The 23579-nt window shown below is 40.0% G+C and overlaps 1 protein-coding gene across 5 annotated transcripts in view; it reads left to right on the forward strand.

Moving 5' to 3' along the window:
• The window catches only part of GNG12 (G protein subunit gamma 12), a 130946-nt gene that overhangs the window by 9577 nt on the left and 97790 nt on the right, over positions 1-23579 (forward strand). For 3 of the 5 annotated variants that reach the window (NM_001132614.1, XM_063713680.1, XM_054525258.2), the window contains 1 exon segment: positions 5223-5334. The exons of the other annotated variants lie outside the window; for them this stretch is intronic. The gene's annotated coding sequence lies outside the window, so the exon portion shown is untranslated. 5 annotated transcript variants of the gene reach the window in all.

The following is a 23579-nucleotide window of genomic DNA, read 5'->3' on the forward strand; positions in this document are numbered from 1 at the left end:
AGTTTTCCATTATGTGGATGTACCATGGTTTATTTGACCAATCCCTACTGCTGGACCTTTGGGCTGTTTCCCAGTCTTTTGCTATTACAAATAGTGCTGTGATGAATGAAGATGTAATAAATCATTTTGCTTTGTGAAGGTGTACCTAAGGATTGATTCCCAGAAGTGGGACTGCTGAATCACAGTGCTCTGTAGTACCCCTCTGGAAAGAGTGAACCATTTTGCCCTCCCATCAGGAATGTATTGGATGTCCTGGTTCCATACGGCCACCGGCCGTAAAAGTGTCAGCTCTTATTTTTGCTAATCTGGTTTCTGCACAACAGTAATTTAGAGCCATTGAAATATTTTTGATTATGAGTGAGATGGCGGTTTGGGGCCATTCTTACATCTTTTCTAGAATGTTGATCCTCCTGTGGGCATTTGTTGACCTTTCCTCTTGCATACATCTCTGTCAGAATCTCCTAAATACAGACTTATAAATGTGATGGCTCTTTTGGGCTTAAGGGTAGAGTGGGCTGCCAAATTGTCAGTGCAAAATCAAGAGAAGTGGAAAGTAGGGTTTTATGCCAGTTGCTAATGTCTGAATTAAAAATAGTTTTCAGCTAATGGTATTACTAAACTGGGGCTTCTCCAAAAAACATGATGAAGATGATCTTCTAGCCTGGAATTTCTCCCTCTCAAACAAAGACAAAAGAGAGAGATTGAGAATATATACATTTCAATAGCATTTCCTGCAAAACTTAAAAACTTCCTTTTAAGAAGCCTAGAATTTTCCATTTACACTGTGTCTCCTGAAAGAAGGTTATACATGCCGTATTTTGTTGTTGTTGTTGTTTACTCTGTGAATTGGGCTCCTGTTTTTCCTTTAATTTCACCATCAGAGCTCTGTCTACTCTATTTCCAGGGTGAAAGAGAAGATGAAAGTAAAAGCACAATGTAAGAAGTCAAGCCAGAGCTCAGGATTCTACAAAGGATGTGGGATTGGAGTTGCATAGAATCATCTTTCTTTTTGAAGTGCTCTTTCAGTCAGTTCTTGGGATGCTATTTTAATATAAAATTAATTTTCATCTTTTAAAAACTGAATGCTGTTGAAAGAGAGGGAAATTATGATTTGATGGGAAGATGGCTGTGGCTCTGTTTTTGGAAATTCACAAGAGGCAGTCTTATGAATTTGAGTATAAAGTTAGCCTATATCTCCATCAAAAAACAAAAAAAGCAAAAAAACAAAAAAAATTTTAAAACTCACAACAAAAAACTCTGTCTCTGGGAGTTCCCACGCTAGCAATGAGTGGCCCATGAAAAATCCCAAAGAAAAAATTTTATCTTCCAGGCCCAGTGCTCTGTTTCTTTTCAGCTCCTGAATATGTACATTCTGACTTTTATGAGGGTTGGTTTAAAGCTCTCTGGATGTTTTGTTTTCCTTCTAGCACTTATCTCAGTCAATTGTTATATTAACCTACCTCACTATAGTGTCAGCTTCATAAGGACAGGATCTTGGTCCAGTACCTAGAAGGGTACCTAGCACCTTTGGGTGCCTGATCAAAAGGGGTTGACTGCTTCTAGAGCTAGCTGGGTCTTTGTGGTCCTGTATCAGACATGGGCCTGAAGGAGGTCATGTCAGCCATTCCTTGGCCTTTTGACAAGATACCCTAGCCCCGGAGTGTCCAATCTTTTGACTTCCCTGGGCCACAGTGGAAGAACTGTCTTGGGCCACACATAAAATACACTAATACCAACGATAGCTTATGAGCCTACAAACAAATCGCAAAATAATCTCATAATGCGGGGCGCATGCGGCCCAGGATGACTTTGAATGCAGCCCAATACAAATTCATAAACTTGCTTAAAACATTATGAGATTTTTTGGGGATTGTTTTTTTCAGCTCATCAGCTATCGTTAGTGTATTTTATTTGTGGCCCAAGACAGTTCTCCTTCCAGTGTGGCCCAGGGAAGCCAAAAGATTGGACACCCCTCGTTTAGAGCTTGAGTTTGCAGTTTCAGTCTCCTGGGCAAATCACCTGACTTCTCAGATCCTGTTTTCCCATTTGCAAAACAGAGATAATAACACCATATTTCAACAAATTTGAGATGTCATTGATTAGATGTGCCAGTATTCTATGTGCCATTATTCTATGTGCCACTAAGAAAAAAAAAGCTGCTGATTAAATTATAATGCGCATCAGCTGTAAGAGTGTGTTAGTTTTTCTATGGCCGCTATAACAAATTACCACAAATTTAGCAGCCTAACACAACAAATATGAATTATCTCACAGTTCTGTACGTTGAAAGTGAGGGTGGGCTTGGCTGATTTCTCTCCTCTGGGTTTTACAAGGCCACAATCAAGGTGTTGGCCTCTTATTGGGAGGCTTTGGGAAGAATTCATTTCTAGGCTCATTTAGGTTGTGGGTAGACTCCAATTCCCTGCAATTACAGGATGAGGGCCTCCGGCTCTTTGCTGCCTCTTAGCTGGGAGGCATCCTCAACTCCTAGAGATCTCCCTCTGGTCCTTGCCCTTGAGCCTATATCAGAGCTAGCAACATTATGACAAATCCTTCTCATGCTTGGGATCTCTCAGATGTTTGTTTTGTTTTTGTTTTTGCTGCATCTCTTTGCCTCCAGCCAGAGAAAATTCTGTTTTTAAGGGTTCCTTTGATTAGATCGGGCCCACCTATAGGGTACTCTCCATATATTAAGGTCAGTAACCTTAATTGCATAATGCAAAGTCCCTTTTGCCATGTAATGTAATATATTCACATGTTGCAGGGATTAAGACACAGACATCCTTGGAGCTTTCTGCCTACCATGAAGAATCATTCCAATTATCAGGGATCTTAAAACGTGAACAAAATATGCTTCTTAGAATTGATGAAACACTATATTTGGCTTAAGAATAAAGCAGCTACTGATATATATAAAGTACTTAGGGTGTTACTAGTAAGGGCTCAAATGTTAACTGTTGTTATAATTGACATTATCATAGTGGTCACGTAATATCCATCATCTTTAATATCAATTAAAGTTATTTCTACAGTTAAATGCATTTATTAAACCCTAATTAAGAGAGTATAGTGTCCCGGCAGTAAATTGGATGAAGTTGATGATAGTTACCCTTTAAGTATCAGCATATGCTAGGAAGTTCACGTACACTTTCTCACTCCTTATAGTAGCTGAGCAAGGGAATACTGGCTCCATTTACAGGTGAGGAAGCAGGTTCTGAGAGGTTGAATACTGTGCTTGGAAGGTTATAGGCACAGTAGTGAGTGGTCTGACTCTGAAATCAGTACTCTTTTTATGGCACCGTTTTGCTGTCCCACAGCCTCTGGTAATACCACATTGAAAAGTGTGACAGGTGAGGCATCCACCAGGTGGTCTGGAGGAACGGGCTGCTGGGAGTGGAAGGGACACAGGGAGGAGACACTACCCTGTGTTGTCTGTCTCGTACTTGGATGTTTCTTTGCTATTTTTTGTGGACAAAGGCCCTGTCTCTTCATCTGTTTTTCAGTTGTTAATAAGTTCCAAGGCTCCAAGTTGATCTTTTTTTTTTTTTTTTTTTTTTTTTGTGAGATGGAGTCTCACTCTGTCGGCCAGGCTGGAGTATAATGGCACAATCTTGGCAACTTCCACCATCCAGGTTCAAGCAATTCTCCTGTCTCAGCCTCCTGAGTAACTGGGACTATAGGCATATGCCACCACACCCAGCTAATTTTTGTATTTTTAGTAGAGACAGAGTTTCACCGTATTGGTCAGGCTGGTCTTGAACTCCTGACCTCAGGTGATCCGCCTACCTCGGCCTCCCAAAGTTCTGGGATTACAGGCATGAGCCACCGTGCCTGGCTGGCTGATCTTTTTTTTTTATTATTCAGCAAATATTTATTGATTGTCTACTTGGGGGATACAGCTGTGAACAAGATACACAAAATTCCTTGGGTAAAAATCACATGATGACGTCAATTCAGAAAGGGGTAAGTGCTGTGAAGGTAGCAAAGCAGGGGACTGAGACAGAGAGATGGACTGGGGATGGAGGTGACCAGGAAAGACCACTCTTTGGAGGGGACATTTGAGCTGAGAGCTGAATGAGCAGGAGGCAGCCAGGTTAAATCTGGAGAAGAGCATTCCAGGTAGAGGGAACAGCCAGTGCAAAGGCACTGAGCTGGGAACAAGCTTCGCATGTTTGAGCACAAAAAGAAGGCTCCTGTGGTAGGAGTGTAAAGAACAGTGAATGAATTAATGCATGGTAGGAGATAAGTTTGGAGAAGTAGACAGAGAACAGATCACATAAACCATTATAAAGAATCTGAATTTAATGAAAATGGAAATAAGAATTTACAGGGAAATCTGCTTTTTGTTCAGAAATAAGCTGTAATGAGTGTGGCATTTTGCATACACACTGTGTTATTTTTGAAAGGAGGAAAGTTTAGGGTTTTGGAACTGCTGCTTTTTAAACTATTTTAAGTGTAACTAGTGCAAAGGGGAAAGAGGAGGAGGAAAGTGGTTTGGCAGAACTAGGGTAAAAATAGTGACTACCTGAATTCAGTAAACGAAGATCACAGTCTGTAGAATTTTCCTAAGACACAACTGTAGATTGTCTCAGGCTCTTCAAATTCAGATAGACATTTGCTGAAAACTGATCTCATCATCTTCCGCTTAAAACCTGCTTTCCTGCCTGTTTTCTGTAAGACATTTCCATCCACCCAGGTTGCTAAGCTCTGAACCCTTGAGTCATCAGGAATGCCTCCCTCCCCTTCATCTCTCCCTAGCTCGGACACCCTGCCCCCAACCAAAGCCTGGGTCCACTTCCTAAAGCGCCCGCATGTCTGCTTGTCCCTACCCCCATGCCTCTCACCTGGATTGTTGTTGTGGCTTCCTAACTGACCTTTACCCTGCACACTGCCACCAGCATGATTTCTCGAAAACATAAATTTCAGTGGGTCACTTCCTGGCTGAAAATTGTCTATAAGTTCCCCAAAGGCATCGCAGTCTAGTAATGAAGGTTCACACTGCCCAGGTTCAAGGCCTCGTGATGCTTCTTACCACCTCTGGAATCTTGGGAATGTTTTTAACGGCTGTGTCTCAGTTTACTCATCTCTGAAATGGGTGTGATAATACCTCACAGATAAGTTATGAAATGTAAATGAGTTAATAGGTGTGAAGCACTCATAACCATGCCAGCCACACAGAAATCCTCAGTGAACATTATTCTCGATCTCTCTTTCCTTTGTAGAACAAGCTCATCTTTCTTGTGGCTCTCCACAATAGCCCCTACCTCCACCTTTCTCAGTGCCAGGCAAAGCTTGATCAGCCGACAGACCACTTTGTTAGCAATCTGCAGCTAGGTAAGTCCATATTTGGTAATTTTTATAGCAATTTGACCATCATTTTACATCTGTTGAATCTGATTAGGAACTGGACTTGCATTTTGTCCCATTTTTGGCAGTTCCTTTTTGCTGAATTTTTATGAAAGAATTGGTCCATATTGAATTGGAAGTAAAAAAAAACCAAAAAAAAAAAACCTGGTCTTTCCCCGTGAATAATTTGAGAAGCACTTCTGTGTCCCCACACACCCACTATGTGATTCACATTGGCCAAGTTGTCCAAAGTCATTGTGTAACCTTAAATCTCTCTGGATTTCCTCACACTGTTTCCTCTGCCTAGAATTTGTTAGACATTTATTAAGTACCTGTAATAAGTACAAGACTCTGGGGACATAAGGATGAATAAGGTTCTGCCTTGCTTTTGAAAATGTTTCCCTCAAACCACCTAGTAAATTCCTACCTGTCTGTTGAAGCCTAGCATAGTTTCATTTTTTCCTTCATCCATTGAGAAAACATTTATTGACCGGGTGCGGTGGCTCACACCTGTAATCCCAGCACTTTGGGAGGCTGAGGTGAGAGGATTGCTTGAGCCCAGGAGTTTGAGACTAGCCTAGGCAACCTAGTGAAACCCTATCGCTACAAAAAATTTAAAAATTAGCTGGGTGCAGTGGCATGTGCCTGTAGTCCTAGCTACTCAGGAGGCTGAGGTGGGAGGATTTTCTGGGCCCAGGAGTTTGAGGCTGCAGTGAGCCATGATTGTATCACTGCACTCCAGCCTGGGCAGCAGAATGAGACATCTCAAAAAAAAAAAAAAAAAAGAAAGAAACAAAAGAAAACATTTATTAACATTTATTAAACACCAGACACTAAACACCAACTGTTTACTAAGCACCTGCTGCCTTCCCTTTCTTCCCTAAGGACCGGTAAGCTAATGAGGAAGACAGACACAAAAACAAATAATGACAGAATAATAGGCATGTTATATGGCAGTGTGAATACAGAAGTATGGAAGCACAGAGGAGGGGGGTGCTGGGCTATGCCTGGGCCAAGGCAAGGCACTGGGGAGATCAGGAATGGGGTCATAGTTAGGGTGGAGACAGTGTGTGGAAAGATTATGATCCAGGTTTTGGGCCCACAGCCAAAGCCCAGCCCTGCCATTCACTAGCCATGTGACTTTGAGAGACTGCCTCTCTGAACTTGCCAGGTAGGTAGGTATTGCTTTCCTTACCTGTAAAATGGGGAAAGCAGTACCTACCTACCTCACAAGGTTGTTTTGAGGCTCACTCGAGATTGTATACATAAAGTGCTCAGATGAGTACCTGACCATCAATGTTTACCTGATGTCACCTGCTTGTCCTCTTCTCTCCCCCATCTCTGGACATATGTAAATTTTCTGCTGTCTGGGTTCCTAGTAGCATGCTATTCAGCCATCATACTAATTATTACATTGAATTATGTAGCTTTATCTACCACATTTCTGTCTCCTCTGTGGAATGTATTGTACCCCTGGAATTCAGTGGCCTTTTTTTCATCTTTATATTGTCGGTGATAGGCAGTGTCTCATGCATAGAAGACTCAATTAATGTCTAGAGAAGTTGTATTGTATCAAAATAACTTAAAGCACTTTGCAGTTTTCAAAAAGCTTTCTGAGGAGTCTAGTCAAACATTAATTTCCACTTTACAGATGGGGACACTGAGGCACTTTCTAGAAAGCTTGTGTTACTTGCCCAAGGTCATGGGCTAGCAGAGGGCAAAGGTGGAGTTAGAGCCCCACACCTCTTGTTTTCCTGCTTTTGTGCTGCCTCATTAAATCTAGTGAGCTGGGAGTTGTCAGGTGCTGGCCAGGCTCAGGACCTCTTATCACCGGGCCCTACCTGTCCTGGGAGGACGGCTGAGTAGGCAGGAGTCAGTCCTGGAGAGAGCCCCATCTATACTCTTCCTCACCCTTCTGGCTCACTGCTGCCCCACAGGTATTTAGGAGTCACACCCTAAGTGGCAGGGCCCACCTGGAAACCTGGGGTGGGGATGAGGGCAGAGGTCTCCAGCTGGCTTGAGCTGGAGGCAGAGGGCCCTGTCCTAAGAGTGAGTAATTTGTAACTAGACTGGAGGGTGAGTGTGTCCAGGAGGAACAGGAGCCCAGATGAAGGCAGGGGCTTGGAAAGTCGTGAAAGCCCTTGCACGCACATCCAAAGGGCAGTGAATCTGTTTCTTAAATTTCTTTTCTCCCCTTTATAAACTTCCCAATACATGTCCCTTCCACCCTCTTTGAAAGGGTGCCCTTTACACTCTGCCCAGGAGCACGCTCTATGCTCCAGTCACTACAGTCGGCTGTAATCTTCATTAGGTGGGTGGGGCAAAGGGATAAACTCACACTAAGGACTCTGACCTAAACTTTCTTGACTTGAGGAAAGCTCAAAATGTATGATTTCATACATTATCTTTTTCTTTCATTAGAAGAAAAGAAAAAAAAGTCTCAAGATAATAGGCTCTAGCGGCTTCCGCAGCCTCACTGAAGGCAGAGGGGACCAGGGCAGCGGTTCATAAACTTATGTGCATGTTAGGATCAGCTGAGGAGTGACTGAAAATCACGGAGCCCCGGCCGCACCCAGCCCTGGCATGGGGCCCAGAGGGTACAGTCTCTAATAAAGCTTCCAGGTGACTCCAGGGCGTGGTCAAGGTAGGAGCACTGGGAGAGCAGCCTTCTTGCTGCCAGAGTGTACTGTAAGTCTCTGCAGTGCAGATGATTGACAGAAGGAGAACTCGGGATTTGGCTGCTGAGGAGTCTTGTGGATCCTGGCTCATTTCCTCATCCAGTTACGGAGTCTGTGAGAAGCCTTTGGGCACAAATCCTCCCTCATGCCGGCCCTCTGAGCACCCCCCCAACACATACCGAGCCCTACCTTTGGGCTGTCTAAATCTGTCCATTAAGAAAAAAATGAACAGAAAACTCTTCCTACTTACAAATTATTGGTGTATGCTGCTAGGTAAAAACAAAAGGAATGTCCCTGAAGGAAGAATGTCACCGTTTCCATTTCGACACAGTAAACCCACAGGGTAACAGCACAGCACTCTGGGGATGAGGGCCACAGGTACGCAAGGAGCCTCCGCAAGGCCTTGTCCTGGCAAGTCGTGTTTCATGGAAAGTTTTCTTGAGAAAGCTAAATCTGAGGATTCTGGGACATGAGTGTTACTCACGGCCAGCTTCATCATATGGAGCCTGGGAGCAAATTGTTTTTTCAAGAGGCTTATGTAGGCTATTGAATTTTGACTAGAAACGGCTTTAGTGGTCAACATTAATTTTGCTTTATATCCGCAGCATTTCTTATTTTTATCAGGGATATAGGTGAAGGAAAAATTGTGAGGGAAGGCAACCTATAAAGTTCTCATTCACAGAAACGATTTGTGGCCTTGATTTCCTGGATACAAATACCATTTAAAAATTTTTTAGAGAGGTTTTGTTTGGATTGAATTTCCAATCCACATATATTTCTCCATTCCCCCTTGAGAACTAGAAGTCTTTTGTATGGTAGCACTTTCCAGAAGCACCTGAAAGGAGGCCTTTGGGAATGGCCACAAACTGGATAAAAATGAAAAGTGGAATCTCAAAAGTGCAGCTTGGTTTTGAAACTAACTTTTTACAACTTTGATTATGGGAAGTAACTTTGTTGTGTGTCTATTGTTGACCTGGCATTACAACTCCATTAGGGCAGTATAATTAGTTCATTTTACAGAAGACGGTACAACTCAGAGAGCTTCAGTAGCTTGCGCAAGGCTGCAGAGCCAGAATTGAAACCTGTGCCTGTTTGACTACACTACCCCTAGGACTAAAGAAACACATAACTCAAGTGTTAATTTTCTAATAGCTTTAAGAGACGTGTTTCCTTTTACTGTCCACAGAAGATTGTCCCGATAAGCATATAAAACATGAAAGCATATAAAGCATTGTAAAGCTCAAGAATCAGAATCTACGAGAGAACAGAAAGTCCAGGGAAGAGAAAGTGGAACTGTTTCCTGGCAGGTACCATGTTTATAAAAAGCCCAGCAATCACTTATGTAAATTCATTTTTAAACTGGCTCATGACAGCTGCAAAGACTGGAATTGTCAGTTCCCAGCTTGATTGTCTTTTTATTATTGTGACCCACCCTTGTTAAACAAGGAATTAATGGGTAGGAACAGTTTTGCTAATGGTTATTATGCCTTTAGTTGACTGTTACACCACATGCAGGATTTTTAGTTATTTCACCAGGAAACAATGCGGAAGAAGTTCAGAGTGAATGTTGGAAAAATGACAGAATTATAGAGTTGGCATTCTCTAAAATTTCTAAACAGGAAGGGCTCAGGGCTGGCCGTGTAGAAGAGTGCTAAGGGACAAATCTGAAAGCTGTTTGCTCAGCAAGCACAATTTTTTTTTTTTTTGTTTACTTTATGTGTTTCTGTAATGTTTTCTAATGATGTTTTAAATTTTTACTTTTAAAGGTGGGAAAAGGTTCATTGTCAGTATTAAAAAGGGGGCTCATGTAGTATTAGAGAGCAGGAGCCTGACTGGCAGGGTTTAAATCCCACCTCTGACACTTGCTACCTGTGTAACCTTGAACAAGTTACCTTATCTTCCTCCTGGGGTTACTGTGAGGCATAAGTTTTAATTACATATATATGTGTGTATATACTACTATATATATATATATACATATATATATATGAATACTTACAACTATGCCTGACACTGAATAGATTAGATACCCAATAAATGCTTGCCATTATTTTAATTAATTGGAACTTAATTTAATTGGAGGAGGTGATAGAGATAATGGGGGAGGAAAAGGTGCAAAAGTTGCCACAATTCAGCCTTCTGCAAATTCTTCCAGTATAATTAGTTCTGTTTAGCTCAGTGATTTGAGGTTCATGTTTTTTTTTATTCTCATCGTATTCCATGTTTATATTCTACAGTATGGTATAGCGAGAAGATCAGTGAACTATTTAATTTTTAAAAACTTAACATTTTAACTCTACTTTTAAAAAGTGTTAAATGTGGCCTCTGCTGAAAATGTACTTTCAGTGGGGTCAAGGAAGACAGGAGCTCTGTGCTAGAGACAGAATTGTTCCAGTTTCCTTGGAACAGGGGCCTCCCATGCTTAGGCCCTAACTGATGCCTAAAAATCATTATGAACAATGTCGTTTTCATTCTGTGGTTAAAGGGAAGCATACCAATTCTTCTGGAGAAATATACTCTTTTTCTGGCCCTAAACTGCAACAGATTTATCATGTAGGTGTAGGTTCTTATGAGAGGGGCTTTGGGGATAGGTTCTTCACATCTTAAGTGGTTCTTCCTGGTAAATATTTAGAGAAATTTTTCTTGTGGCTATTTCTTATGTTGACCCTTGAAATAATTAGAGGATGCTATTCTTATTCAGTAACTGCATTTCTACAGGAAATAATGAAGTCCAAGAGCATGTTCTCTTGATCTAATTTGATAAAGGGCCCAGTTTGGAAAGAAAAGTGGCCAGAGTCAGGAGCTTGCCATCTGGAGCTTTGGGGACAGAATTATGGGATGTTAGAACAGAAAGGGGCCATTGTCATTATGGAGTCTAACTTCTTTTTACAAATGAAGAAATGGATGCCCAGAGATTTGTCAAGTTCACATAGCTAATTGGTGGCAGCTCCAGGATTCCTGATTCCAGCTGCCCATTCCAGCAACTATATCCTTGTCATAAAGGGTGTACTTAAGAGCATCTCTGTGCAAAACGTTCTGCAATGAAGGACAGGTTCAGTCTGTCTGGTGTCATAGCCAGCAGCCACTTGTGCCTCTTGAGCATATGAAATATGACTACTATAACTTAGGAGTTATATTTTGCATTATTTAGTTTTAATTAAACTTGTTAATATATAGCTACCATTTTGGGTAGCTCAGCTTTTATAGACATTTAGGAGGAGGAAAGGCCTTATCCTCATCTCCTACCTCATTCTCACCAAGAGGCCTTCTTTTCGAATGGCTCCTGTGCATCTGCTTTGTGCCAAACCAAGAGAATCACCCTCAGTCTCATCTCCTCCCCTCCTACCTCTCAAGATGAAAGTTAGCTCCTCTGTAAAATTGACATGAGTGGAGTAGGTGGCTCATTGAGGCCTCTTCCATTCTGAAGCATTATGACTTTAGACCTGGCTCTCTAGTGATCATCAGTGACCTTTAGCAGGGCACAGAGTCTGCCCATACCTCAGTGTCCTTATCTGTCAGCTGAAATTAACACCCATTCTGCTCTCTCTCAGATTAGGAGAGCCTCAAAGTAGAAAATCAATGAGATGAGCTCCATTTGCAACCTTTATTTTTTAATAATCTATGGTATCTGGAAATATTTTTGGTTTTGATACAGATTTTTTTTTCCAATAAGCTGCAGCAGATCCTCATTGCCAGAGTAGAGAAAATAATAACCCACAGCCCATATGAAATATGAGCTGGGAGACATGGTACTGATGAAAGATGACTGATTGATTTGATCAGTGGGTGCTAGCTTTTATAATAACTTGCTTAACTTGGCATTCCCTAAGCCATTACTCCATAGTCAGCTGTTTATCTGGAAACCCAAAGCAGATCCCTTTTCCTGAGAACTGTGACTGTCTATCTTGATTTTCCTTCTTTGGCTCCTTTACTTATTGTCAGCCTATGTAAGTTTCATTTGAATACTTGGCACTGCATGTTCTTCCGTAAACAAATACAGCAAAAACCCTCTCATGATCGTCTCCTTGGTTATAGCCTCTACATCAGTAGTTTTCAAACTTAATTCCTAGACAGTGATTCTCAACTGGCATGTCTGCTGCTCACTGCTGAGCCTCAGCTCTCTTCAGGAGTATGCCACCAAACTTTGATTAAGACATAAAATGTGTTTTTGACACCACAGAGTAAATGGGTCTTTTGACCTGATGTGAATAGGGTACAGCTTGCTCTGGGCAACAGGCAGTGTAACATCAAGTTGAGGCTAGATGTTACAAAGATGTAACAAAGAGATGTTGCAAAGAGAGCTAGATGTCACTTCTGAAAAGTTTTGTCCCAAGCATGTAAGATAGCCAAGTCAGGCCAGTGATGCGGTACTGGAGGGTGACCCAGTGCAGAGTGGCTTAGTTGTGGATGCCCCTAGAAACCCCAGGAAGTATTATTTTACCGCAGCAGGGTTTGCCTTGTAATTATGGTTGAATCGCTTAGTGTTGTGTTAGTCCTTTAATTCTGTCAATGGTGCCACCAAAAATTGTAGTATCTCTAATGGCCAAAGAGCATTTCCCTGCCCCAGAGGTCCCTTGGGGATGGCTGCAGGGAACCAGGTGAGACCTCGAGGGCACACATCGAGCTCTCCCTACCCAGTTCAATCAGAACCAGTTCAACTGTATGTGTTCCACAGATCAGCTTTCTGAATAAGATCCCTTTTGAAGAAAGGATTCCTCTGCTTATAAAGAAAAAAAGAAAGTTGAAAACTATGACTTTAGAGCAGCAGTTCTCAAATTTTGATGAGCATCAGAATCACCTGGAGGGCTGTTAAAACACAGATTGCTGGGCCCACCACCAGAGGATTCAATGTGCCTGAGTTGCAGCTTGAAAATTTGCATTTTTAACCAGTTTCCAGGTGATGCTGATGCTGCCGGTCCAGGGGGTCAAACCACTGATTCTAGCAAACAGAAATGTTAACACTAACTACCTGTTGTATTACATGTGATACATTCAGTGTCATTTGGTGCTAAAAACCTTTTAAAGTATTTCCGTCCCCACGTACAAAGAGTAAAACTGAGACATAGTGAGTTTCAGTAACTCACTAGTCATCACACTGCAGTCATCACAGAACTGGAGTTAGAACCAGGTCTGGATAAGGCCAGACCCCTTCCATATCCAAAATGTCACTTGCCTTCCTTGTAGACCTGTCGTTCCCAACCTGTGGTCCACGGTGGGGAGGAAGAGGGAGGATTTATTGTATTGGTTTGCAAATCCAGATGTAAAGCAGACATTGCTGGCAGACTAAATGTCTCACAAATCAGTCTTTTTTTAGTTTTAATAAACTTTAAATTTTATAGCAGTTTTAGGTTCACAGCAGAATTGAGCAGAAAATACAGAGAGTTCCTATATACCCACTGTCCCTATGCATAGCCTCCTCCACTATCCACATCCCACACCAGAGTGGCACATTTATTGCAATCAATGAACCTAAGTTGACACATCATTATCAGTCAAAGTTCATAGTTTACATTAGGATTCACTCTTGGTGTTCTACATTCTATGGATTTTGACTAATATATGATGACATATATTCACCAGTGTAGTATTATGCAGAATAGTTTCGCTGTCCTAAAAGTCCTGTGTGCTCTGCGTATTCATTCCTTTCTCCCTCCTAACCCTTTGGCAACCACTGATATTTTCACTGTCTCCATAGTGGAATGTCAAATAGTCGGAATCATATAGTATGTAGCCTTTTCATATTAGCTTCTTTCACTTAGTAATATGCATTTAAGTTTCCTCTGTGTCTTTTAATGGCTTGATAGCTCATTTCTTTTTAGCACTGAATAATATTCTATTGTATGGATGTATCAAAGTTTATTTACCCACTGACTTACTAAAGGACATTTTGGTTTCTTTCGAGTTTTGGCAATTATGTACAAAGCTGTAAACATCCATGTGCAAATTTTAGTTTGGGCATATGTCTTCAGTTTATTTTGGTAAATACAAAGTTGTACAGTTACTGGATTATATGGTTAAAACTATGTCTAATTTTTTTTTTAACTGCCAAACTGTCTTCCAAAGTGGATGTACCTTTTTGCATTCCCACAGTGAATGGGAGTTTCTGTTGCTCCACATCTTCACCAGCATTTGGTGCCATCAGTGTTTTGGATTTTGGCTATTCTGGTAGGTGTGTGGTGGTACCTCATTGTTGTTTTCGTTTGTAATTCCCCAGTGACGTAATATTGAACCTATTTTCAGACGCTTACTTGCCATCTGTATGTTTTCTTTGGTGAGGTATATGTTCAGGTCACTTTTGATCGTTTTTCAATCAAATTATTTTCTTATTCTTGAGTTTTAAGAGTTCTTTATATATATTTTGGATAACAGTCCTTTATCAGAAGTGTCTTCTGCAAATATTTTCTCCCAGTCTGTGACTTCTCATTCTTTTGACATTGTCTTTGGCAGAGAAGAAGGTTTTCATTTTAATGAAGTCTAGCTTATTCTCTCTTTTGTGGTTCATGCCTTTGGTGTTGTATGTAAAAAGCCATTGCCATACCCGTGGTCATCTACATTTTCTCCTATGTTTTCTTCTAGGGGTTTTCTAGTTTTGTATTTTACATTTAGTTCTGTGATCAATTTTGACTTAATTCTTGTGAAGGTTATAAGGTCTGTGTCTAGATTCTTTCTTTTTGGGGGGGGCGGGGCATGTAGATGTCCATTTCTGGCAATATTTGTTGAAAATACTATTCTTGCCCCATTGTATTACCTTTGCTCCTTTGTCAAAGATCAGCTGACTATGAGGGTCTGTTTCTAGGATCTGTTCTGTTCTGTTGACCTGTTAGCCTATTTCTTTACTAATACCACACTGCCTTAATTTCTCTAGCTTTATAGTAAGTCTTGAAATCAAGTGGTGTCAGTCCTCCAACTTTGTTCTTCAATATTGAGTTGGCTATTCTAGGCCTTTTGCTTCTCCATAATACTTTAGATTCAGTTTGTTTATATCCATAAAATAATTTTCTGAGATTTTGATTGTGATTGCACTGAATCTATAGGTCAAGTTGGGGAGAACTGACATCTTGACAATATTGTGTTTTCCTGTCTGTGAACATGGACTGTCTCTTCATTTAGTTCTTCTTAGATATATTTCATCAGCATTTTGTAGTTTTCCTTATACAGATCTTGTACATATTGTTAGATTTATACCTAAGCATTTCATTTTGGGGGTGCTAATATAAATGGTAATGGAAATTTCAAATTCCACTTGTTCACGACTGGTCTATAGGAAAGTAGTTGACTTTTGTATGTTAACCTTGTATTTTACAGCCTTGCTATTATTTCTTACTAGTTCCAGGAAATTTTTTGTCAGTTTTTTCAGATTTTTTACATAGATGTTCATGTCATCTTTGAAAAGGCAGTTTTATTTTCTCTTCCCCTGTGTATCTTTTATTTCTTTTATTTACTATTGGCATTACCTGGGACTTGCAGTAAAAAGTTGAAAAGCAGTGATGAGTGGGACATCTTGGCCTTTTTCCTAGTCATAGAGCAGGAAAGCTCCAAGTTACTCACCATTAAATATGGGCTATTTTGTAGATGTTCTTTATCAAGTTGAGGAAGTTCCCCTCTATTTTTAGTTTACATAGTTTTTTTTAAAAAAAAATCATGAATAGATGTTGGATTTTGTCAAGTGCTTTTTCTGCATCTATTGTTACGATCATGTGACTTTTCTTTTTTAGCCTGTTGATGGGATGGATTCCATTAATTGATTTTCAAATGTTGAACCAGCCTTACTTACCCTGAGGTAAATCCCCTTTGGTAGCAGTGTGTAATTCTTTTTTACATTGTTGGATTCAGTTTGTTAATACTTTATTGAGGATTTTTGCATCTTCATTCATGAGAGATACTCTTAAGTTTTCTTGTAATGCCTTTATCTGGTTTTGGTCTTAGGGTAGTGTTAGCCTCATAGAATGAGTTAGGATGTATTCTGTCTGCTTCTGTCTTCTGCAAGAGATTCTAGAGAATTGTTATAATTTCATCCTTAAGTGTTTAGAAGAATTCACAAGTGAATCCATCTGAACTTGGTGCTTTCTGTTTTGAAGTTATTAATTATTGATTCAATTTCATTAATATAAATAGGCCTGTTGAGGTTATCTGTTTCTTTTGTGAATGTTGGCAGATTGTATCTTTCAAGGAGTGTGTCCATTTCATCTGGGTTATCAAATTTGTGGACATAGAGTTGTGCTAATAGCCTTTTAATGTATATGGGATCTGTAGTAGTGTCCCTTCCTTTATATCTAATACTGGTAATTTGTCTTCTTTCTTTTTTTCTCAGCCTCACTAGATGCTTATCAATTTTATTGACCTTGTCAGAGAAACAGCTTTTAGTTTCATTGATTTTTCTCAATTGTTTTTTTCTGTTTAATTTCATTGATTTTTTTTTGCTTTAATTTTTTTCTTTAATTTAAAATTTTTATTTTTTTATTTTATTTTTCTTTGTATATTAATCTTTGCCCATGCTTAATTTGAATTTAATTTATTTTTTCTAGTTTCTTAAGGTGGAAGCTTAAATTGCTGATTTTAGATCTTTCTTTTTGTCTGATATATGCATTTAATGCTGTAAATTTCCCTCTAAGCACTGCTTTTGCTTCAGCCCATAAATTTTGATTAGTTATATTTTCATTTTTATTTAGTTCAAAATATGTTTAAATTTGAGATTTCTTCCTTGACTCATGTATTTTATAGAATCGTGTTGTTTAATCTCTAGGTATTTTGAGATTTTCCAGTTATCTTTCTGTTATTGAATTCTAGTTTAATTTCATTGTTGTCTAAAAGCAGACATTGTATGGTTTATATTCTTTTAAATTTGTTAAGGTTTTTTTTATGACCCAGTGTGTGGTCTCTGTCAGTGACTGTTCCATGTGAACTTGAAAAGAATGTGTATTCTGTTGTTGTTGGATGAAGTAGTTTATAGAAGTCAATTATATCCGATTGATTGGTAGTGCCATTAAGTTCAACTGTTGGCTTTAATGATTGTCTGCCTTATAGATCTGTCCATTTCTGATAGAAGGGCATTGAAATCTCCAATTATAATGGTGGATTGATCTATTTGTCTTTTAAGTTCTATTAGTTTTTTACCTAGCTTATTTTGATACTCTGTTCTTAGGTGCATACATGACAAATATTGTTATGTTGTATTGGAGAATTGACCCCTTTATCATTATGTGATGCCTATCTTTATTCCTAGTAACTTTCCTTGTCAGCTCTGTCTGAAATTTATAGTTACTCCTGTTTTCTCTGTTAGTTTTAGCATGGTATGTCTTTCTCTATCCCTTTACAGTCATCCCTTGGTATACACAGGGGATTGGTTCCAGGACCATCCCCTCTGCCCTGCATATAACCAAAATCTGTACATACTCAAGTCCCACAGTTGGCCCTGTGGAACCCACACATATGGAAAGTTGGCCCTCCATATATGTGGATTTCACATCCCGTAAATATTAAATATTGTATTTTCCATCCTTGTTTGAAAAAAATCCAAGTAGAAGTGGACCTTCTCATTCAAACCTGTGTTGTTCCAGGATCAATTGTATGTATGCACATAAGCATATATCATTGGATATATTGTTGCTTTTTTTAATCAAAGTATTATCTGTTAAATCAATTAAAATTCACTTATGCATTCTTCACTTAGGCATTCTCTGATGCTTGCTTGCTTTCTTTATGTAGATCTGAGTTTCTGACCTATATCATTTTCCCTCACTCTGAAGAACTTCTTTTAACATTTCTTACAAGGCAGGTCTACTGGCACCAAATTCCCTCAGTTTTTTTTTAATCTGAGAACATTTTTATTTCTCTTTTATTTTTGAAGGATAATTTTTCAGGGTATGTAATTCTAGGTTAGTTTTTTTTCTCTCAATATTTTATATGATTCATTCCACTCTCTTGCTTACATGAATTCTGAGAAGTCAATGTAATTATCCTTGGTCCTGGATGGGTAAGATTTGTTTTTTCTTTTGTCTTTCAAAAGTTTTTATCTTTGATTTTCTGAAGTTGGAATATGTTATGCCTAGGTTTTTTTTTTAAAGTATTTATTCTGATTGGTGTTTCTGAGCTTTCTGAACTCTGTGGTTTGTTGTCTGACATTAATTTGGGGGAATTTTCAGTCATTATTGCCTCAGATAGTGCTTCTGTTTCTTTCTGTCTTTATTTTTCTAGCATTCTTATTACATGTATGTTACACCTTTTGTAGACATGCCATAATTCTTATTCTGTTTTGCTTCTTTTCATGTTTTCTCTCTTTGCTTTTCATATTTTGAGTTTCTGTTGTCATATCTTCAAGCTTAGAGATTCTTTCCTCAGCCCTGTTCAGTCTACTAAGGAACTTATCAAAGGCATTCTTTATTTCTGTCTTTTAAAATTCTTCAATTTCCATATTTTACTTACATTATTCATCTGTTCTTGCATGTTGCCCACTTTTTCCATTAAAGCCCTTAGCTTATTAATCTTAAATTTTAAAAATTCCTGGTCTGGTAATTCAGCATTCCTGCAATTTCTGATTCTGGTTCTGATGCTTGTTCAGTTCCTTCAGTGTTTTTTGTCTTTTAGTATGCCTTGTAATTTGAATGAAAGGCAGACATGTTGCACCAGATGAAGAAAATGTGATAAATAGGCTTTTAGGCACGTGGAGGTGAAGTGTGGCATAACAGAAGTGTTCTGTACCTCTGTGGTCAGATCTTAGGCTTTAGATGAGTCTTGCACCCGGGACTATGAACTCACAAGTGCTTCGCAGTGTTTTTTCTTCCCTTAGGTGGGACAGGATAACAAGAGGGTACTGGAGTTGGGTATTTCTTTTCCCCAGATAAGTTAGGCTCTGATAAAACCCAAACAGATTAGGCTCTGGAAAAATAGTTTCCTCTGAGGGCAGTCCATATTAAGAAGAATAGAATGTTCTGGTATATTTCAAAATGCTTTTTTCACCCTCCCCCTGCTAGAAGCATGAGGGGATTTTTCTTCCCCATTCAGTGAGGACCTGAGAGAGCTTCTATAGGTAAAACTCACAAACATATGTCTTCCCCTTCCCCCATTACTAGATTCCCCTGAAGTTTTTAACTCCCTGACTTGTCCACACTAAGTCTCTAGCAATTTGTTGGTTACAGCTTAGGTTTTTCCACCTCGGTGCTGGTTCCCATGCAGGCTTCTGCTTGAAGGTTTCTATTCCTGTATACTATGATTTTCTGTGTCCACCTGCCTATCTCTCCAACTTTTGGGGCAGTGGTTTGCACTTTACTTCTCTACTGCATCCAAGAAAAGTTGTTGGTTTTTCCATTTGTTCAGCTTTTTAGTTGTTAGGAGAGAGTGACAACAACTAAACTCCTTGTGTGCCCAACTGGCTAAATGTCTATTTTTCAAATGCATTTTTATGATAAAGACACTATGGAGTCATATCAGTTGTCTCAGCTGGACAGAGTTAATGTGCACCTAGCATTTTCTCAATGCACGCTGAAAGTACAACTTCTGCAGCTGAGTGCTTGGGAAGTTTTTGGTTTTTGTTTCTAATGGCATGAAGTTGTCTTCATAACTAGAAAAGATGGGGAATTATTTCACTAGAGCACTTTGGTTGCCTTTTCTAAGTCTAGGGTCAGTGGGAAGTAAGAAGGCATAATATTAATTAACTGATTTTTATTTGAAGAGGTTGCTGGAGAAAGTAATACTATCATGTTGCTTAATTCCACCAGGAATTCATGCCATGTGACCTCAGCTGCAGGGCCCCAGTGGGAACAGGATTTCTTCCCTCCTGCTCTCTACTGAGGCCGTGCCCTCATCTCTTGCCCACAACCTTTAACCTGCTTTCTCAGCTTCTCCCTATCCCTCTTCTTTCTCTCTTGTTTGCCAAAGCCAGCCATTCTGCCTGGACTCCATCCATCCTGTTGCCTAGATTCCTTACCCACCATCATCTCCTCTCCAGTTGCATGTTTTTTGCTTCACTGCTGTTTCATTCAAATAATGTGGGCTTGTTTTGTTTTGTTGGTACACTTGCTGTGTGGCAGAAACGTCATTCCCTCCTCTAACAGATGTGTTCAGGCCTGCCTCCTCTGCTCATGGTTATGATAATTAAACCCTTACCCTGTGTCAGACTTGTGCTAAGTATTCATCTTGCATCATTTACCACTGACTAGTTATGGGACATTGGATATGTTATCTACATTTTCTAAGCATCTCTAAAAAGAGAACATAACTTCGTAAGGTTGTTGTGAAGATAAAAGTAAAATAATGCTCGCAAAGCACTTAACACAGGGCCTGATATGTTGTACACACTCATTATAGATATGGCACAGGAGGCTCACCCATGAAGAAAGGGAGAAAAGTCATTATCACCACTGTTTCCTCCTGATTTGCTTCTGCAGTCAGTCCTTCCAGGCTGCTGTTCTCTCACCCCTTTTACCGAATCACCTTCCTCCAGATCAGTGCTTCTCAACCTTTTTTTCATTATCACCATATAAGGAGAAACATTAAGATAAATTCAATTTTTTTTTTAATTTATACAGATGAGGTCTCACTATGTTGTCTAGGCTGGTCTTGAACTCCCAGCCTCAAGCAATCCTCCTGTCTCAGGCTTCCAAAGTGCTAGGATTATAGGCATGAGCCACTGTGCCCAACCAATTAACTTTAAATTAAAATTTTCTCCCTAATGGGATAAATATTAAGGAAAAAAATTTTGGGGATGTAGGATTGAGCTTTGGAGGGCCATAGACCAATGTAATCTAAGAAATGTTTTACTCGTCTCCCCTGAGAACCAGCTTCTACTCCCTAGTGGGGGCAATGTCCCTCCAAGGAGAATGCCCACGTTAGACCCCCAACAGTGTTTTCTTTGCGAAATGCACTAGCTTTTTCTGGATTTTATCATTCTTGGTCTCTCTTAACACCTCTTAGCTCCTCTTGCTGCTGCTTCTGTTATGGCTCCATGTCTGTTTTCCTGGCTTCATCAACCATACAACAGGGACTGAGTGTCTGCTGTGTGCAGAGATGTCCAGGACAAGGGTCATGTGTAGGGAAGGAGAGAGACACCCAGCTTTTCTATAGCAGGAAACCAACCAGGGAGTGGTGGGCAGGAGCAAAGTCCAGTGGGAGCCCTGAGAAAGGAATGAACTGAGGCTGTCTAGACAGGAGCAGAGGGTAGTGTGTGTGCTAGGGCATAGAGGATGCAGCAGCAGGGCAAAGAGAGGTAGCCTGGGACACTACTGCCTCAGGGAATGGTGAGAGAGCCCGGGACTTAAATGATGCTCTCCCTAATGAATTTTTGTTTTGTTTTCCCATAATCTTAATATATGACCTTAAAAATAACAAGTGCCACTTTTTGAGAAACTCTACTTCTGGGAAAGAGGCAGTGAAAGCAGAGCATGCAGAAGTCTGGAGCCTGAAAGCATGAAATCTCAAGTTTGGCAGAACAGCAGGAGTGGCTGGCTAGAGATGGGGCTGTAGAGCCAATATGTGCCTGGCCGACAAGGGTTTGGAGCCAGTTAAATGGTTTTAAGTAGGTGCATCCTTTTTGTCTCTCAGATCCTGTTTTCTCTCATTTTTCCATTTGCCCTAATTTACAATATCACATGTCCCGCAAACAATATTGATCCTTCACCCTGTGCCCTTCTTCCTTCATCCATTCCTTCCCTGCAGAGAACCTCCAGGTCTTTGCCCTTTGGTAGCTACAGTACCAGCCTCCTTGGCCCCTTCATATCAGTTCATTCCTCTGGTCACCCAGGCTTGAAATCATGGAATGATCTAATACCTTTTTCTCATTCTCTGGTCAAAAAACCACAAGCGGGACTTATAGATTTGGTCTCCTCTGGCACTGCCCAGGTTCACCCAGGCATTCCACAGATATTTCCTTCCCTCAGCCATATTTCCTCCTCTGTACCACCATCCTTTTTTTTCCTCACCCCCCTTCATTCTTTTTTCCTTCCCCCTTCCCTTCCTTCCTCCCTTTTCTTCCACTTTTTTATAGGCAAAATTTATTGAGTGAGGAACGATGCTGGTTGTCTTGTATACATTTTTTCATTTAAACCTCACAACAACTCTATGAAATTATAGATTATTATCATCCCATTCTGCAGATATGGAACGTAATAATCATACAGGAAAGGTAATTTCTCCAAATTCACACCGTTAAGCGAGAATTTGGGGAAACCTGTGAGGTCTGACACTCCCCACCAAGTTATGCTTTTTCACTGAGAATGCTGAAATGGGACACAAATTGCTCTCTCCTCTTCCTTTTGTTCTCCCCTCCAAGCCATCCCAGATGTCGCTGGGTATAATCTTTCAACAGCACGAATGTGCTCATGTTACCGTCTTTATAAAAACTTCTTGGTTCATAGACTACCTGCACCAACCTCCAAGCCTCCCACTGTATGGCCTGAGTTTCTATCACTTTGAAGAAATCAGCATGTAGGGAAGCGCATGGGATTTGGTGCCCAAAGACCTGGGTTCAGTCCTGTGGCCACCACTTCCTAGCTATGTGACCTTGAACAGATAATTCATTTCTCTGAGCCTCATTCATATATTCATTCAGTGAATATTTATTGTGTGCTTTCCATGTGCTGACCACTGTGTGAGAGTTCCACATATTCATGAGTGAAGAAAATGGGCATGATCCCTGCCTTCCTTGGCAGGGATGCATAGGTGAGGATGATAAGACCCATCTTCTGGGACTGTTTTGAGGAAGCGACAGGTAATTTGCACATAGTACACCTGGCCATGTGGAAGACGCTACTCAACTGAGGTAGTGCTTCTCTGTTCTGCTCTAGGAAAGTTTCCTGCCCATTTCTGGCTCTTTGCTTTGTCTTGTGCTCCTCCTAACCTCCTTTACCTTTAAACATCCAGTGTAGTCTTGGTGGCTCAACCGAAAAGGTCTCCTAGACCTTCCCAGAACCTCCCTCTATAATATGAAGTTATATTTGTTTATTGAGATATTCAAGAACATTTGTTAAACACTTTTTAAAACAGTGTTTTCAATGTGTGGTACATAGACCCTAGGGGTCTCCATGATCCTTTCAAGGAGTTCACAAGGTCAAGTTTGTTTTTAAAATCATATTAAGATATTATTTGATGTTTTCATTGTGTTGACATTTGGAATGATGTTACAAAAACAGGAGTGGATAAAACTGCTAATTAAACAACGCAGTAGTCATATCCCTTATCATCACACACTCAAAAAAACCAAAATGCCATTTTCACTTAAGAATGTCCTTGAAGCAGTAAAAATTAAGTCTCATAATTTTGAGAGCACATTTAAAAAATTCTCTGTGACATAATAGGGAAACTAAAGCTCTTCTGCTGGTAATAAAGTATGTCTCAAGGAAAAATGCTTGTGTGATCATTTCAATTGCAAGTTGAACTAGCCACCTTTTCACCTGACACTGCTTTTACTTGAAAGAATGTCTGACAAGCTCTGATTATTCAGACTTGGATATTTGGCAGACATTTTTTCAAAAAAGAATAGTCTTTCACTTCAAGAAAAATGATTATATTTATTGCTAAAATAATGCTTTCAAGCCAAACTTGGAATTTTGGAATACTTGTATC

This window comes from Pongo abelii, chromosome 1 (genome assembly GCF_028885655.2).
Source record: "Pongo abelii isolate AG06213 chromosome 1, NHGRI_mPonAbe1-v2.0_pri, whole genome shotgun sequence".
Lineage (NCBI taxonomy): Eukaryota > Metazoa > Chordata > Mammalia > Primates > Hominidae > Pongo > Pongo abelii.